We start from the raw sequence: 14,785 nt of genomic DNA, 5'->3' as shown, positions 1-14,785 counted from the left end.
ATAATGGTCATCTGAATTAAATTCACCCCTTTCAGTCCATTTCAGTTCACTGATTCCTAAAATGTCAATGTTCACTCTTGCCATCTCCTGTTTCACACTTCCAATTTACCTTGATTCATGGACCTAAAATTCTAGGTTACAATGCAATATTATTCTTTACACCATCAGACTTTATTTCCATCACCAGTCACATCCACAACTGGGCATTGTTTTCGCTTTGGCTCCATCTGTTCATTCTTTCTTGAGCTATTTCTCCACTCTTCTCCGGTTGCATACTGGACACCTACTGACCTGGGGAGTTCATCTTTCAGTGTCCTATCTTTTTGCCTTTTCATACTGTTCATGGGGTTCTCAAGGCAAGAATAGTGAAGTGGTTTGCATTCCCTTCTCCAGGTTTTTCTGAGGGGGAGAAAAAATATTTTTTTAATTGACATATAGTTGACTTACAGTATTGTGTTTATTTTTGCTGTATCACAAAGTGACTCAGCTGTACCTATATATTCTTTTTTTTAATATTTTTTTCCGTTATGGTTTATCATAGGATACTGAAAACAGTTCCTTGTGCTATACCGTAGGACCTTGATGTTTATCCATTCTATATATACTAGTTTACTTCTGCTAACCCCAATTCCCTCCCCCTTGGCAACCACCAGTCTGTCCTCCATGAGTCAAGTTTTATTTCATCTACTGGTGCATTTTGTGTCATGTTTTAAATTCCACATATAAGTGGATATCATACAGCATTTGTCTTTCTCTTTCTGACTTACTTCACTTAGTATGATAATTTCTAGTTGCATTCATGTTGCTAAAATGCCATTGTTCTTTTTATGGCTGAGTAGTATTCCAAATCCATTCATCTGTTGCTGGTTAGGTTGTTTTTATGTCTTAGCCATTGTGAAAAGTGCTACTATGAACATAAGGGTGCATATATCTTTTTGGATTATAGTTTTGTCTGGATATATGTCCAGGAGTGGGATTGCTGGATCATATGGTAATCCTATTTTTAGTTTCCTGAGTAACCTCCATACCATTTTCCATAGTGGCTGTACCAACCTACATTCCCACCAACAGTGTAGGAGGGTTTCCTTTGATGGGGAGAAATGAGAGGGAGAAAAATATGCTCTAACAAAGTATAATAAAATTAAAGGAGAAGATGTTAGAGCAAAGAAGAAAGAGAGATGACCTTGTGCTTCAGATGCATCTGACTCTTTGTGACCTCATAGACTGTAACCTATCAGGCTCCTCTGTCCATTGGATTCTCCAGGCAGGAATACCGGAGTGGGTTGCCATTCCCTTCTCCAGAGGATCTTCCCAACCCAGGGAGCGAACCCACATCTCCTGTGTCTCCTGCACTGCGAGCAGATTCTTTACCGCTGAGCCACTGGCGAAGCCTAGAGAAGGCCTTAAGAAAATGCAAAATGTCACTGGGAACATTTTCAAGGTTACAAAGCAACAATGCCCAGCCTAGAGTAAAATGTCTATACTGCTCCTTCTGGATGTAAAGAGTGAGGCACAAACCAAAGAGAAGAACCCATACAATTAAAATAACAAAGCCAAACATTGTGGGAGAAAATTGATGCCTTTAGTCCAAAGGAATGCACAGGTGTTCTCCAGCAAATATGATGATGTTGTGATCCAGAACACAGGGGGGAAACTGTTTTATCTCCCACAGCATCTTATCAGCAGGGAGCGGGAGGCAGAAGCTGGTTCCCCTGTTGCTTCTCTGGATGCACAGGCAGCTTCATTTGAGCCTTTTCTAAGACAGTGATCATTCAGTGTACTTTATTCCTGAGATTTAAAAAATTTAAAAAATGCCTTTGGTATGTCTCTAAGGGGAAAGACCAGAAATATACATCAAATTGGCTTGGCATTACAAGAAGAGGAGGGGAAAAAGACACATACAGCCCCAATTTCTGCGCTCTTGGAATTAATCTTTTTAAGAAATGATGGGCCAGGAGAGCCTGGCAGGCTACAGTCCATGGGGTCGCAAAGAGTCGGATATGACTGAGCATGCAATAAATGATTAAGATATCTGAGTGGCTGTCATGAAGGAAGCATTCGATAAATGTTAATTCCTTTCCCTTTTATGTTCTTAGCTCCTTACCCTCGTGTCTTATTTTGCAAAGAAAATGACTCTCAGTCATTCTACATGTATGGAGTCCAAATAAAGCCCAGTAATTAACCACCTAATTAGCATAATTCATGTTAACACTGAAGCTAATGATGCCCAAGGTAGTGAGCTTCTTATGTGGGAGATTTCTTCAGGAAACAAATCAGGGGTGTGGCCAGGGGATTTCAGATTGAAGATCATTCCAGAAATGCTTTCCACCTAGTTAGATATTTTAAAGATTTTACAGCTTAGCTTACCATTTGAGAACAACTCAGGCTTTGGGGAGACAAGTAGCCACAATCCCAGACATGGAGCTGCTGGAAATTAACTTTGGTTTTTTCAGTTTTTTATGTATGTACAAGTTTCAGCAGAAAAAAATCAATAAATGGGCTTTGACCCAATATATGCAGGCCTGAGAGATTTCACCTGATGAATCTCCCTCCGATTGCTAGAAACAATAAAAGTGCTAAGCAAATGCTTGCAGTAGCTGCTATCACAATCATGCATTCTCTTGAACTGAGAAAGGGACCTATTTTTCATCTGAGGCGAGGGGAATTACAGGATCTGTTCGATCTTATAATTCAATTTCTTTATTTTATAGATGAGTACCAAAGCTGCAATCAGTCAAGTCTTGCAGACTTGCAGAGCGGCCGTAAGTGCTTAGTCCAGAAAGTTCTAGTCTATTACTCATTCCAAAACCACCGTGTTTTTAGCAGGAAAAAAAGGCAAAGATCTATGCAATGTGGAATTTCAACACATGACCATTGCTACTGCTGGCAATTCTCAACCCTGATGCTTTGAGGTACAGGTGCTAATGAATTTCTCTGTGAAGCTAGAATGACCTCCCTGCCTGTTTGCCAGACTGCCCAGTCCCCAAGTATAAGATGGACAGGCAAGCCTGTCTAATTCAGGCCATTTCCCCACGTGTCACTTCTGACTCCTGCTCAAGCAATACATAGGCTCTTGGATTTTTTTTTTTTAATAAGAACCTACTTATATTCATTAGAAATATCTTTAGCAGAAAGTCTGGCCAACAACAAGACTGGGAATGAATTAGAGAATAGCATGAAATTCAATGCAATCAGTTAATTTTTAGTAATAGTTTAAAACTCACAGCTTGGAGCTGTCCTTTCTGACAGCTCAGGAGACCAGCCTCCTAAGAGGGAGCATCAGGGATTGCAGTGGGCTCCCTTGGTTGTCTCTATAACACCCAACCCTCCCCTCTTCAGCCTTGTACTTCAGCAGAAAGTAGCCCTCTCCTCAGCTCTGAGGGGTGAAATTCTGGTTTATCTGTCAGGGTTTCTCAGCACCGTTGACAGTTTGAGTTGGATAACTCTTTGCTGTGGGCCTGTCCTGTGTACCATAGGGTGTTTGGTAGCATCCCTGGCCTCCACCCACTAGATGCCAACAGCACTCCTCAGCTGTGACAACCAGAGCTGTCTCCACAGCTGGCCAAGTGTCACCTGGGGATAAAATTGGCTGTGCTTGAGAATCACTGGTTCTATGTCAGTCATGGAAATTCCATTCTTTCTTAAGGTTGGTTTAAGCATGTGAGTGAATTCTGAGCACTGAGACCCTACGCTTTTTTTTTTTTTTATATGGTTATGTTGTGGCTGGGAGACAGGGATGGAATGGAGCCTTGATTTTTCTCTGGATGCTTTTTTGTATATTCAATTTTTTGGTTTTTGGCTGCACTGTGCAGTAGGCAGGTTCTTAGTTGCCTGGCCAGGAATCAAACCCATGCCCCCTGTGGTGTCTTAACCACGGGACTGCCAGGGAAGCTCCTTTCTCCATCCCCTATGCCCTAAAAAAAAATGAATGTCATTCATTCATTCTGCCACCTTGAAATACAAGTTGGAAGTTGGGTCACAGGTTATTTCATAAAAACACATCTTTGCAGGTAAAATTAAGCTTTAAACATCCTTCAGTACAAGTAAGCACTGGACCAGTTTTACAATGAGTTTTCTAGGGGGATTCTGGAAAAGGTATCTTCACTGTCCCTTGGACAGCAAGGAGATCAAACCAGTCAATCCTAAAGGAAATCAACTGTACATATTCATCGGAGGGACTGATGCTAAAGCTGAAGCTCCAATACTTTGGCCACCTGATGTGAAAAGATGACTCACTGGAAAAGACCCTGATGCTGGGAAAGACTGAAGGAAAAAGGGAAAGAGTGCAGCAGAGGATGAGATGGTTAGATATGGTTAGATAGACTCAATGGACATGAATCTGAGAAAACTCTGGGAGATGGTAAAGGACAGGGAAGCCTGGTGTGCTACAGTGGTCATGGTGTAGCAAAGAGTCAGACACAACTTACAGAGTAAAAAACAACAAAAAGAAATGCGAAAGGCAAACAGTGTTTCTCACCTCTTGAAGACACTGTTACATCTGGAGATGTGTACCCAGGTATCAGTACACCTGTGACTCCTGTACCTACAGGGTGACTGCATGAGGACCTGGCCTGAGGTGAAGCTGAGGAGCTCTTGTTATTGGAATGAAACCATTTCTTTAAGCCAATTTGAGTTGGGGGGTTTTGTAACTTTCAGTCAAAGGCATCCTAATAAAATATCCTATTGTACTATCCTTTACGAATACTTATAAAACCATATTGACATGCAGGATTCAAGTTCCAAGACGCTATCATTATGCTTATTTTCCTCCCTAAAACTTCTTTCTGCTGCTTGCAGCATTCCTGTCATCATTCTCTAAATCACAAACAGTTGTCTAAATAACTGAATGGCTATAACTCCTGTCTTCCAGACAATATTTTTAAATATGTTTGTTGTTGTTCAGTCACCCTGTCATGTCCAACTCTTTAGGACTCCATGGACTGCAGCATGACAGGCCTCCCTGTCCCTCACCATCTCCCAAAATTTGCTCAAGTTCTTGTCCATTGCGTTGGTGATGCCATCCAGCCATCTCATCCTCTGATGCCCTCTTCTCCTTCTACCCTCAATCTTTCCCAGCATCAGGGACTTTTTCAATGAGTCGTCTGTTCAAATCAGATGACCAAAATACTGGAGCTGCAGCTTCAGCATCAGTCCTTCCAATGAGTATTCAGGGTTGATTTCCCTTAAGATTGACTGGTCTGATCTCCTTGTCTTCTCCAGCACCATAGCTTATACTTTAAAAAAAAGATTTAAAAAAAACATAACAAGAGGTTAATACTTAACTCTTGCTTGGGCTCAATGAGAACTTACGGAATTGTTTTCTTTCTTTTTTTCAAGGTCAACAAATATAAGAAGAAAAAGTAGGTGTGGTAATAATAATTTTTAAAAAGAGAACGCTTCACCAACTTCATAACTTCAGTTTTCAGATTGAAAGCTTTACCAAGTTGAAGACAGACTTGCATTTTGAGAATAAAAGGGCTCACAAATCCTACTCAGGCTTAATGAAAAAAAAGTCATCTGTACATATTCTGGAGAAATGTCAAGGGGAAGGGGGAAAATTCTGCACTCTTTCATAGAGACAGAGCAAGTAATTTAAAAAGGAAAAATAATTTCAACATTGGACTTCTCATCTGCAACACTGATGACAGACACCAATGAAACACAGTTTATACACCATGTGAAAGAAATCCAAAACCGCACAGCTAAAATACATATTCGAGGGGAAAAAAGATATTTTTGGAAACAAGCTCAAGAAAGTGTATAAGCAGTGGGCTCTAAGGCAGTATCCCAATCAAATAAAAATTAAACAAAATCAAAGATCTCAAGGGGAAGATGAAGAATATAAGAATTAGTGCTGGGAAGTACTTTTTTAGGAAAATAGGTTAAATATATGATAATATAGCTAAGTCAAAGTAGATAATATACATGTGACTAGTGATATGTTTAAAAAGCTTTGATCTTTTAAACAATAGAAGCATGCTGCAAAAAAGTGAAAAAGTTAACAGTATCTTAAAACTACAATCCTAAATTAATTCAACTAGCCCCAGAATTTTCAAGTAAGGCGTACAGGGAATAAAATAATGACACAGAAGCCTGTACATACCTTTCCTAAATTCAGAGAAAGTATGTGGGTTAAATGGCATCCCAGGTGTTTCAGAGGGTAAAGAATCTGCCAGCAAGGCAGGAGACACGGGTTCAATTCATGGGTGCAAGATTCCCTGGAGAAGGGCACAGCAATCCACTCCAATATTCTTGCCTGAAGAATCCCATGGCCAAGAGGAGCCTGGTAGGCTACAGTCCACAGGGTCACAAAGAGTTGGATGTGACTGAGCACACGTGTGCATACGTGTGGGTTTAGAACATAATAATAAACACCTTAGCTGGTGTAGAACATCTAAGATGCTCTTTAATTTTGGTGTATCTGTGGAGAAATATGGTTTGATATAGGACTGTTAAAAACAGGAAGATGAGCATTGGCAAAATAGACATTTTTAATTGAGCTAAGAATCACTAGGGGTAAAGTAAAGGTACAAATTCTAATACAGTCAGTAAAAGTAGAAAAGGAAAAAAATAGAAAAACGTAAATACAAAAGAAGATGCAGAAAATAATTAAAGACATGAGCTATAACTGCAACAGGTGGATGAAGTTTGAGATATGGTTGCAGAAGAGTAAGGGGGTAGTCTAAGTGTAGTGTCAGGCTGACATTGTGGGGCTGGGCAAGTTTCACCGGGCTAATTGTCACAGGGCTCTAGGGGAGAGGAATCCTGGTGCAGGGGGATTTGAGAATTTTGACACCCTCATTGAGAACTTGAAAAAAAAACACCCGAGGGGATAAAGACAGGCAATGCTTGTAGGCTAGCTTAGACTGAAAGACTTAATACTACAAAGATGCTGATTCTCCCATGAACTAGCTAACCATTTAATGTATTCTAAATACAGCTACCAAAGTTCTTGGAACTTTACAAAATGTTTAACACTCATTTAAAAGAATAAACATTCAAGAGTAGACTGAAAAAAATTTAAACAGTAACAGGTGTATTTTCGGAACTCATATGGCTTTATATGAAGATATAAATAGATATTCTGCTGTAGTCACAATGGTAAGGAACAGACATAGAAAAAGACAAGTTAAAGGAAGAATTAGACCAGATTTTGCAAGAGCATTTAATAAACATTAAAAGTGGCATTTCAACATCACTTTCCAATAGTTTTGTAACCTTGGGATGGGAAGGGGCTTTCTATGCATCCTGTCAAAGTTAGTAACAATTAAAAAAAAAAACTGAAAAATAGGATTACATAAAGTTAGCATTCCAAAAGGAAGAATAAAACTAAACTTAGGTTAAATGACTGATGGAAAATTGGGGAGAATATTTGCACTATGTAAAACAGGCAAAGACTAATGTTTTTATTATATACAGAGCCATTATAAATCACAAAGGAAAAACAACTCAGTGAAAAAGTGAGGAAAATAGGAGGAAATTAATAAGTCTAAGAAAACTGTGGGAGGATTCTCAACTCTACCATTAAACAATTACATATCAATATACTTTTATTTATTTGAATTACAAAGCTTGAAAGGATTGTAAATAACCACTGGTTGCAAGGCTCTTGGAAAAGGAAATTATAATGCCCTGTATGTAGGAATATAAATTGGCACAATTCTTCTGTGGGATAATCGCAAGATATATATATATATACACACACACACACATATATATGTTACATGTACACATTTTCAGTTCAGTTGCTCAGACGTGTCCGACTCTTTGCGACCGCATGAACCGCAGCACGCCAGGACCCCTGTCCATCACCAACTCACGGAGTCCACCCAAACCCATGTCCATAGAGTCGGTGATGCCATCCAGCCATCTCATCCTCTGTCATCCCCTTCTCCTCCTGCCTTCAATCTTTCCCAGCATCAGAGTCTTTTCCAATGAGTCAGCTCTTCGCATCAGGTGGCCAAAGTATTGGAGTTTCAGCTTCATCATCAGTCCTTCCAAAGAACACCCAGGACTGATCTCCTTTAGGATGGACTGGTTGGATCTCCTTGCAATCCAAGGGACTCTCAAGAGTCTTCTCCAACACCACAGTTCAAAAGCATCAATTCTTTGGTGCTCTGTTTTCTTTATAGTCCAACTCTCACATCCATACATGACCACTGGAAAAACCATAGCCTTGACTATACAGACCTTTGTTGACAAAGTAATGTCTCTGCTTTTTAATATTCTGTCTAGGTTGGTCATAACTTTCCTTCCAAGGAGTAAGCATCTTTTAATTTCATTGCTGCAATCACCATCTGTAGTAAAGGCAATGCCAAAGAATGCTCCAACTACTGCACAATTGCACTCATCTCACATGCTAGTAAAGTATTGCTTAAAATTCTCCAAGCCAGGCTTCAGCAATACGTGAACCGTGAACTTCCAGATGTTCAAGCTGGTTTTAGAAAAGGCAGAGGAACCAGAGATCAAATTGCCAACATCTGCTGGATCATCGAAAAAGCAAGAGAGTTCCAGAAAAACATCTATTTCTGCTTTATTGACTATGCCAAAGCCTTTGACTGTGTGGATCACAATAAACTGTGGAAAATTATGAAAGAGATGGGCATACCAAACCACCTGACCTGCCCCTTGAGAAACCTGTATGCAGGTCAGGAAGCAACAGTTAGAACCGGACATGGAACAACAGACTGGTTCCAAATAGGAAAAGCAGTACGTCAAGGCTGTATATTGTCACCTTGCTTATTTAACTTATATGCAGAGTACGTCATGAGAAACGCTGGGCTGGAGGAAGCACAAGCTGGAATCAAGACTGCTGGGAGAAATATCAATAACCTCAGATATGCAGATGACACCACCCTTATAGCAGAAAGTGAAGAAGACCTAAAGAGCCTCTTGATGAAAGTGAAAGAGGAGAGTGAAAAAGTTGGCTTAAAGCTCACCATTCAGAAAACTAAGATCATGGCATCTGGTCCCATCACTTCATGGCAGATAGATGGGGAAACAGTGGAAACAGTGGCTGACTTTTTCTGGGCTCCAAAATCACTGTAGATGGTGATTGCAGCAATGAAATTAAAAGACACATTTTAAAATCCAGTAATTCTCTATCTAGAAACAAGTCCCAGGTAAAAGAATATTCATTGTAGAGTTAAATAGAATAAATCTAAAATAATGAAAAACTAAAAATAATGAAAATGTTATTCAAGTAGTTGATTATATAAGGGTATGTCCATAACTATTAAAAACTAATTTTTCCTTTTCATCACTTTAAATATATCGTGCCACCTGCCTGAAGACTTTTGGCTGAAAAATCAGCTGATAGTGTTTTGGAGATTCCCTTATATTTTATTTGTTGCTTTTAATATTTTCTCTTTATCTTTAATTTTTGTCAATTTGAATAAGCCAGAGAAAGACAAATATCATATGATATCATTTATATGTGGAATCTAAACAAATAATAATACAAATGAACTTATATACAAAACAGAAATAGACCCACAGACATAGAAAACAAACTTATGGGTACCAAAAAGGTAAAGGGAGAAAGGGGTGAATTAGGAGTTTGGAATTAACATGTACACACTACTGATAACCAACATAGACCTATTGTAGAGCACAGGAAACTATATTCAACATTTTGTAATAACCTATAAGAGAAAAGAATCTGAAAAAAACCTGATATATATGTAAGTATAACTGAATCACTTTGCTGTATGCCTAAAACTAACACAACATTGCAAATCAGTTAAAAATGTTTTTAATAAAAAATAAAAATTAATTACTAAAAACCTAGTAAGATAAGCAATAAAGTTAGAGTGAGGAAGACAAAGCAAGAACAGAAAAGGGTATGGCTCCAGCATGCTTTATCCTATTTTTTCCCCCATGGAGTGAAGAAGAGACTAGAATTTAACCATGCAGGGTCAAGGTGTCTGTGGAGGCTGCACACCAAAGCATCACTTCCCAGCTTCTCTGACAGTGCTCTGCTATCCTTCCAGTAAGGGCTTTATAAAAAGAAGAAGCAAAATGAAAAGGCTAGAAAGACAGGTAAATTCCCATGGGCCCTAGCCAGGCCCTCTTGGAGACAAGGTCTAGGTAGGAGTTTGGGAGCACGTTGCCCTCCAAAGAAACCAAAGGTCTTCGAAGGAGGAATTTGAGGACTGCATCCAAGTGACCTTGAGCCCTGTCATGGACAGAACTCCTGGGGATCATCAACTTGTTCATCCCATTGATTTCCGTCAGATGCATAAATATAATCAATTAGGTTTCACATATTCCCATCAGCCTACCAGTTCCAATTGGTACTAATGTCTGGAGGATAAACAAGGTATCCAGGACTGAGAAATGGTAGGAACTCACGCTAATGACCAGCATAGGCTGGTATGGCATTGGAACAATTATAGAAGCCTATGAATACACTGAGAATATGTCTGTAAAAAAAAAAAGTGACAGCCTGTGAATACACAAAAAGATTTATAAGAATGATTAACAAGAACATTAACAATAGTTCTTACTTCTAGGTGGTGGGACCATAGGTAACTTTCTCTTTCTTTTATATACCTTTCTAAATTACCTCTCTTTTACAGTGAACATGTATTATGTTCATAATAAAAAGTAATCTATTTTACTTAAGTGAGAGAGAAAAAATAAACTAGTTTATGGGAAAGACAAAATATAAAAGCCTGATTTGAATTTTATCTTCATCTTGTGTCTGTTCATATCTTCAGACATGGTGTGTGCTGTGTATGTGTTTGTGTGTTTTCCCTAGACTATGAAATCCTTAAGTACAAGGGTGTATCACATCATCTTGTTGGGTATAGGTGGGAGGTATGGAGACTGGGAGGTATGGCTTCCCTTGTAGCTCAGCTGGTAAAGAATCCGTCTGCAACGCGGGAGACCGGGTTCAATCCCTGGGTTGGGAAGAGCCCCTGGGGAAGAGAAAGGCTACCCACTCCAGTACCCTGGCCTGGAGAATTCCATGGACTGTATAATCCATGGGGTAGCAAAGAGTCAGACATGACCGAGTGACTTTCACTTCACTTCACTTCACGGAGAGAGTAACATGGAAACTTACATTACCATACGTAAAATAGACAGCCCATGGGAATTTGAGTTCCCATGGGAACTCAGAGGCTCTGTAACAACCTAGAGGGGTGGGATGGGGAGGGAGGTGAGAGGGAGGTTCAAGAGGGAAGGGACATATGTATACCTGTGGCTGATTCATGTTGATGTTTGGCAGAAACCTACACAATTCTGTAAAGCAGACTTATCCTTCAATTAATTAATTAAATAAAATTAATTTAATTAAAAAGAAAGCTATTCTAAAATACAGATATTTTAATACATTTATGCTCATTTTAATAAAAGCTAGGAAAAAATAATAATGAATAAATGAATTTACAACTTAATACAACTGACTCTTTACAATGAGAACAAAGAAATTAAATAATATTTGATAAATGCTTTGATTAGTATAATGTCACAAGTCCTGATTTACTTTTAAATACTATTGGAAAATAGATAATTTTCTTAATGACATCTAACTGGAGATATCAGACTGTCAGGTTCAGTTCAGTTCAGTTCAGTCGCTCAGTCGTGTCCAACTCTTTGCAACCCCATGGACTGCAGCATGCCAGGCCTCCCTGTCCATCACCCACTCCCACAGTTTACTCAAACTCATGTCCATTGAGTTGGTGATGCCATCCAACCATCTCATCCTCTGATGCCCTTTTATCCTCCAGCCTTCAATCTTTCCTAGCATCAGGGTCTTTCCCAATGAGTCAGTTCTTCACATCCGGTGGCCAAAATATTAGAGCTTCAGCTTCAGCATCAGTCCTTCCAATGAACATTCAGGACTGATCTCCTTTAGGATGGACTGGTTGGATCTCCTTGCAGTCCAAGGGACTCTCAAGAGTCTTCTCCAACACCACAGTTCAAAAGCATCAATTCTTGGGCACTCAGGTTGGTACTATGCAAATTTTTATTTGATTTAATTTCTTACCCCCGTCCAAATGCTTTTGAGAGAGAAAATATCCAACAATAGTAACAATTTTGAATCAGCAGTATATTTAAAATGACAACAATCAATGATTACTTTGTGCCAGTCACTACTCTAAGCATTTTACATGCATTTACTCATTTTATCCTCATGACAGCACTTTGAGAGGGAGACATCTTCATCGTCATCATCACCTCTATTTTACAGATGAAGAAACTGAGCCACAATGACATTGGGAAACTTGCCAGGGTCACACATCTCATGAGTCACAGAGCCAGGATTTGAACTGAGTTAGTCTGAATGTGGCACCCATATAATTAACTACTGCCAAGTAATCTCCAAATTTAAACACATATTAGAAGCACTGGGAGAGTTTTAAAACTGTTGATGCTCCAGGCCACATCCAGACCAGGTACAACACAGTTTTTGGGAGTGACTCCCAGGTTGCAGGTTTTTACAGTTCCCCAGTAGATCCGACGTGCAGCCAAATATGAGAACCACAGCACGATGCCATATCGCTCTGATTACTAGGCTCACCTTCACTCTGATGGGAAGCTGCTTAATATATTTTGACACGAAAATTAACATCTATTTGAAGCTAACTTAATCTGCAAATCATATATTAAGTTGCTAATTGAGTGGAGGACAGGTGATTACCTGAAAGGACTGTAAGTAAACCACTGCTTTCTCAGAACAGAGCTCCTACGCCCTAATTTAAAACACATCAAGCTTCCCAGACCTACATTTACTTTCTTCCCCCAAAATGGAGGGGATGGGAGATGAGCATTAGATTAAAGAAATAAATGTGTGAATCCAAGCTGATGGGTTACAGTGGCACTGCGTGCATGCTCAGTCGCTTCAGTCCTATCCGACTCTTTGCAAACCTGTAGACTGTAGCCCCCCAGGCTCCTCTGTACACGGGATTTTCCAGGCAAGAATACTGAAGTGGGTTGCCATCCCCTCCTCCAAGGGATCTTCTCAATCCAGGGATCGAACCCGCATCCCTTACGTCTCCTACATTGGCAGGAGGGTTCTTTACCGCTAGCACCACCTGAGAAGCCCATATATCTGCATATGTATATGAATACATGGTTTCTATGAAATAAGCTAAGCTCCAAAGCTGGCTTTTGCCATGAGGTCACTTGTTTAATTCCAGGCTTCCTGAGCTTTGACTTAAGACCCAGCAGGAGGGCCACAGCAAACAGGGCCGAGCTGAAATCTAGCCTGTGCACCCTTTACCAGCTGTGTGCCCACGTGTAGAGGAGATCCTCCCAGCACCAGCATGGCTAACTCCACCACCACAAACAGTACAGAACTGACACCAGGAAACCTACCTGTTTCAAACCTTGGCCGTGGATGGAAGGAGAAGAAAATAAATCAACCCTAAAATTTCATTATAGCAAACCAAAGCCCATGCAAGTTTGCAGCACAAATTCATATAGTCATCAGGGTCCCAGACAACCCTGAAGCAGAACATTTAATGTTCAAGGTCAGAGTTGGTAATGTGTCAGGCACATAGTGCTTAAAAACTGTTTTGGTTGGTTGATTTTTAAGTTTCACACCAAGGCTCTATAGGAGGCAAAGCTTTCCCTGAACAAACGTGAGGTTACTGTCAGCTTTATCCCACTTAGTGTGAGTATTCATGGTTCGCTGCAGAAATTCTAGGGTGTTTGATTAAAAAGTGCCACATCCGACCCTCCTAAAATCCAAAGAAATCCCAATTTCCAGAATACATCTGTCCCAGAAGTGTTTCTGGTCTTTTTTTTTTTAAACATTTGTCTCTAAAGTCTAGGGACAGTGGGAGCAGAGAAGAAAATGTAATTATTCAGTAGCATAATAATTATTCAGTCTCAAACTATCTTTTCTTCAGGAAATTAAGTACTTAAGGAAAATCCCAAGTCATTACTCACTTGAGGTTTCACTTTTGTTACCTGAAGACAAAATAACACTGACCTATTTCAACTTTTAAGTAGATAGCCACTGAGCATCTTCTAAGCAGGGCTGTTTCCTGGGACATGCTACCCTTTGAAAAGAGCTTAAAACTAGTTAAAGAAATCAGCTTAAAACTGATTAAAAATCAGCTTAAAACTAGTTAAAAAAAAAAAACCTCTTGATGAGATCAAATAAATGTATATAATGTAGTTTGTATGAAAGTGCTATTATCTTGTATATTGAAAGAAAACACAACCTCAGTGAAACCAAAACTGCCAGGTGCTGAGCCTGAAGTAGTAACATACAGAACTAAATATAGACCTCAAAATCTGTAGAAAAATCTTTGGCCCTATATAGGGTTTTGCCAAATTATCTACCTTGTATTCTCAAAGCACAGAACCTGGAGAGACGAGACAGCAAAGGTCAGGTCTCCAGTGACCTGTTCCTTCCCCACAATCAAACCACACACCTTCCGAGATTAAAAGTACACCCTGGAAGGCACCAATAAAGCAGTCGCATCAGGCTTGGCCACATTTGTTCCTTTTGTGATTCCTGTGCATTTTATGGAGGACTTTTAAACCTCAACCTGCACAAAAAGGAAGACTACCCCCAAACATTTATAGCAGATAACTCTAACCTCAGTCCATACAGTAAAAAGTTAACATCCAATCAACAAGCAGAGACATGAGTTAATAACGAGGGCCACTTTCAAAAGCCACACGGTACACACGTGCCTTCCACTCCCTGCTCCTTTTCAAACAGTCAATTTCAAAACCCTCAGTGTCAGGAGACTCTGTGCCAAAGGTTTGAAAAGAAGGAAACACCCTGATGATCCCAGTGACTTTTGAGGGTTTGTTACTG

General features: G+C 39.7%; 1 protein-coding gene and 1 long non-coding RNA gene across 8 annotated transcripts in view; both read right to left on the bottom strand.

The window, feature by feature from the left end:
* The window catches only part of RGS6 (regulator of G protein signaling 6), a 588,674-nt gene that overhangs the window by 444,129 nt on the left and 129,760 nt on the right, over positions 1 to 14,785 (bottom strand). The window lies entirely within an intron of this gene.
* The window catches only part of LOC145513243 (uncharacterized), a 60,263-nt gene continuing 45,630 nt past the window's right edge, over positions 153 to 14,785 (bottom strand). The window contains exons 3-5 of the long non-coding RNA XR_014059232.1: positions 6,104 to 6,421; positions 4,478 to 5,234; positions 153 to 399 (exon numbers count right to left, since the gene is read on the bottom strand). This is a non-coding gene — a long non-coding RNA (uncharacterized LOC145513243). The remainder of the gene's footprint in view (positions 400 to 4,477; positions 5,235 to 6,103; positions 6,422 to 14,785) is intronic.

The sequence above is a fragment of the Giraffa tippelskirchi genome, chromosome 7 (genome assembly GCF_054371585.1).
Source record: "Giraffa tippelskirchi isolate mGirTip1 chromosome 7, T2T-mGirTip1v1.2.pri, whole genome shotgun sequence".
Classification (NCBI taxonomy): Eukaryota; Metazoa; Chordata; class Mammalia; order Artiodactyla; family Giraffidae; genus Giraffa; species Giraffa tippelskirchi.
This window is presented reverse-complemented; position numbering and strand designations above follow the sequence as displayed.